The following is a 4612-nucleotide window of genomic DNA, read 5'->3' on the forward strand; positions in this document are numbered from 1 at the left end:
TGTCTGGGTCTGTATCTATGTGTGCAAAGACCCGGGTCCTTTCCCAAGCCGTCTCCCCTACAGATCGCTTTGCAGCGGAATATGCTGATCCAGCACGACCTTTTCCATGAAAGGTTGCGTTACCTTCTGCCCACGCTCCGAAATGTTTACCCCGTGCTGCTGCTGCCAGGCGGAGGTGAAGGCGAAGGGGCTGTGGTAGTGACTCCACAGGCGTCCAGCGCTGTGGGTCATTGTCTCACCTACACTGAGATGAAAGAGCAGAAGGTGTCTTACCTTCATTGCCCTTCTGGTGGTGCATGAAACATTGAATCATGAACTTAATTTTGAGATCCTTTGATGTCCAGCTGCAGCTGGTTTTCTTTCTCCTAATGCAGTGTTTCCTTTGTTGAACTGTAAATGATCAGTGGAAGACCCCCCCACATGCACGCACCCCTGCGCATGGGTGCCGCTTGCTTGTATTACCACATTTATTTTCTCGTGTTGGTCAAAATTGTTTCACGGAAAATCCCGGCATCTTCATCCAAGTCTTACTCCCCTGCTCTGTTTGATTGATTCCAAGTTGAAAATGTGTAAAAGGTTTTTGTTCTGCGCCACAACAACTAATAATCTTCCTTGGGAAGTTTTTGTTTTCATTTCTTTTCAGTTACCAGTCATATGTTGTTAGGTGCTTTTCTCCTCATTTGCTGGGCTCTTATTGAATAATGGTGAAGCACCCATAAAATGCTTAGGATGATTATGAGAAGGTAACCCAGAGCTTCTGAACAGAGACAAGAATGTGAGAGCATCAAGCTCAGTCAGATTAAAATGAGCACCACTCAGGGAACACGAACACTTCACTACTGAATACTGCTAACTAGGGCCTCGCTTCTGCAGTGAGCTGTGTGGGAATGCTTTGTGCCCTGGGTCCACTGAACTTTGAGGTGGGTGATCCCGTTAAAGTCCATTGAACTACACACCTGAATAGGCACACAAAATGCCCCCTAATTAACCATTTTTTCATGACAACACATTTTAAATTATTTTTACTGACCTGTATAAAGCTCCATTTTTTTCACCCGTGAGGTCCAGCAGGCATTCTTAAATCTCATTTTTTTTAAATGGGGAAATAAGTACCTCAGCACTTTATAGCCTAGGTACCATAAGGCAAAGCAGTATCTTCTAGTTGTTTAAATGCCCAGAGACATTAGCCAGGAACAGGTCTAAGTTGCTGTGCTAGCCAATGTACGTAGGTGCATGAAAACATGATATATACCCAGAAATGTTTACTATCTAAGAAGATAAGTGATAAAGGAATAGTGAAGGAAAGGAATACAGTTGAAAATGCTTTATGTTTATCCTTCGTTATAGAACCTGTTCCTGCAATCCTATACAGGCAGAATTCTTTCTGGAATCAGTAGGCTTTTAGGCACAGGCTCAGGGCTGTTATTTTACTTGGAGTTAATACACCTAGAGGCAAACTGGGCCAACACCATGTATCCAAATACTCTGAATTTCAAGAGAAGTTTGGATCTGAATCTGGAAGCAAACTTATACCCTAGTCCCACACAATAAAATGGACTGAAGCAAAAGTCTAGATTTGATTGTTTCCTTTAGGGAACTTCACATCCAGAACAGATTTTTGTGGCTTTGGGCCTGTCTTTAAAGGAAAATACAACATCCCCCGTGGCATGAAATATGCTTCACATTGCTTCTTTTAGTAAGTTCTCTTTCCTCAATGATGGAAATGCCAAAGCCAGTTAACTTACATTCTAGTAGTAATAATGTCCAACTTGTGCTTTGTGTTGACCTGCAAGATTGTAGGCAGGTTCATCCACTTAACGTCCACTGTTGTCATTTGAGGGACTGGCTCTTACTGTGTGTTTATATGATAATTAACACAATGGGGTTGGAAATTTGTGGGGGGGGGTCCCTAAGCATTACATGTTACTGTAGAATTTTTAAAAAAATCTTTTTTCTTTTCTTAAAACAACCAAAATTGCACTTTTAATAATAATCTGTTGTCTGAAACAAGGATGCCATACTGCTGACAAGGGAGGACTCCATTATTCCCGTCTCTCCGGAACAGAATGGCCAGTATCAATAGGAAATTTGCACACAGGTCAGGGAAGAATCTGACTATAATGTTGTCAGGTCTATAACTTATGAAGAGCTTCATTATCTGTATTAATCAGTGGGAAAATATACTCCCTTCCTTGTGGCCTATGGGTATGTCTGGTGTTTGTGTCTCCCTTTGTACTTCCCTCTGCTGGTCCTTCCCTGCTGAAATTCCCTCTGTCTCCCCACCCCCTCATAACTCCAGGTATCATCCTTCAGCAGGTGATCCGAGCTGCTAAAATGGTCAGCAGTGCTGATATTATAATGTCATTGTTTTAGATAGTATATCTGAAATTTTAGTAAGGGACTTACACCACTAGTTAAATTTTAAAGCATCATTCTGTAGCATTATTATAATGAAGAACTTGGCTCTAACGTCAAGTGAGATTTTACTGACAGTAGGATTTCACATCTCAGCCATTGTTTCAGGCTGTCTGCACACTCTAGAAGAAAACTGTGTTTGGTTGGCTGGCCCTTTGTGTTTGGTGTGTTTTCTTCACAACCACAAAGACTAGAAGCTTATATATGTATTTAAATGAAAGCTGAGAATCTGTGTAATATAAACATGTCACATGGGCCACAAATATATTGTGCCAAATCTAGTTTATAATCTATATGTTATTGTCTGCTACTGTTCAAAATGTACTATAGCAAAAGATTCATCACCTATTTTTCTGAGTGTTATCCACGGGAAATCCAGTTAGCATCATGGTTAACAAACTGATAATTTTTTTCCAGACCTTTAGCCAGTGTAAATGGACTTCAGCAAAGCTATGCTAGTTTACGCGGGCTGAGGATATAATCTCTACAGTTTAACTGCAGGGAGGTGGCTTTTGGAACAGGTGGAGATTATTTATCATTTGAATTTTTACCTTTTAAACACTTGAAAGATTAGATTCATCAGTAATTTAAACATTGGATACAATGTAAAGTAATAGACTTTTACAGAAAGTAAGTCAATAGAGACAGTATTGAAAAGGTTCTTCAAAAAGGCCACTTACTATGCTTTTTCTTAACCATAGCACAGTGCTTCAAGCCTTTGCTTGAAGAATTTATAAAAGGACAAGTCCAAAGTATTATAGATAATTTTTGTGGTAGGGTTGGAATGGCGTTGTAGCTATGATAGTCCAGGAAATGTGAGAAACAAAAATGTTTTTGAGTGATATCTTTTATTAGACCAACTGCATTTTGGGATAGATTTATACAAGCTTATGAATACAGTGCATTCTTCTCCCAACCATTCAGTTGGTCCAATAAAAGATATCACCCAAAAAATTCCTTGCCTCTTGTATAGATACATTTTGTTTACCATAGTTTCTGAGGAAAATGTTTAGTTATTTAAGTCAAAACTAGGAACAGAAAGGACACCATCAACATCATTCCGCATCCAGTCCCATTATTTATAGGTCAGTCCTTTTTGTATTGAAAAGGATGGACTGACACACTTTCTGCTATTATTGTTCTGCAAAAAAAGTTAAGAACAAATTAAGTGTCTTGACTTTATTCCAAAACTGCTACACCATTGTTTGCCTTTTTTTAAGAAGAAAATTCTTAGAGGTTTTCCCAGTTCATGATCCAGCAAAAGTATGATTACATCTGGATAATAACTTACATTGTGACTGATACCTAGCAATCTCTTTAACAATACTGCCTACACTAATAGATAATGTAAGGAGGCTCCCTTCATTAGAAAGACAGCTTTCATATTGAGTAATTAACATTTGATTCTGGACAGATCTTAAATCTTAATCTCGCACGGTCTTTTGCAAAAAAGACCAATTATGCCTACTGATTTGTTTCTCCCACTTACACTTCTGGCTGTCTTGCTGTAGGGGAAAAATAGGGAGCTGTGCAGAATACTTTCTGAAAAAGCTTTGCACTACACATTTTCAGCAGAAAAGTGAATACAGGCTAATGATCAAGAGCAGATTTCTCCTAATCCACAGCCAGGACTAGGAGGATAACTGTATTTTCATTTGCAAAGTAAATTTACAGCTGTCAGACTTGCCCTCTTCAGCCATCTGTTCCACCCACACAGTGCTAACTAAAACAGTCCAGAAATACTGATTAACATTGTCTTGCTTCTTGTTGTTACTCTACATCATCTGGAGTTGTGTATTCCTTTTATTCCCAAACTTACTTCTGAAATCAACAGCAGGTTTTTGTACTCAATCACTGGGTCCTCTGTCAGTGCAAATGGACGTAGTTCTGCCGCTTGCTCTACCAAGTTACAGCAGATGAAGTTGTGGTATTTCAAGTGTTATACTGTTGATATTAAATTCTTTGATACAATAATGCTACAAAATATGGCTGCCAATTGTATACTTGTGGCAAATTGAAATAAGTTTCCTTAGGACATTTTTACACTTGGAACAGTTGTGGGTTTTGTGTATTTGGATTCAGGGATCTGCAATAGCTATTGTACAAGTACTCTAAGGATACTGCATTGTTATCCCACAATAAAGATGCTTTAGCTTGTTATCATTGGGGCCACACAGTGCAGGAATGTTTCAAAATC

The 4612-nt window shown here is 39.1% G+C and overlaps 1 protein-coding gene across 7 annotated transcripts in view; it reads left to right on the top strand.

Moving 5' to 3' along the window:
- Positions 1-4612, top strand: part of SPATS2L (spermatogenesis associated serine rich 2 like) — a 202276-nt gene that overhangs the window by 551 nt on the left and 197113 nt on the right. The window lies entirely within an intron of this gene.

Source organism: Gavialis gangeticus, unplaced genomic scaffold (genome assembly GCF_001723915.1).
Source record: "Gavialis gangeticus isolate Ggan-Ray unplaced genomic scaffold, GavGan_comp1, whole genome shotgun sequence".
Lineage (NCBI taxonomy): Eukaryota > Metazoa > Chordata > Crocodylia > Gavialidae > Gavialis > Gavialis gangeticus.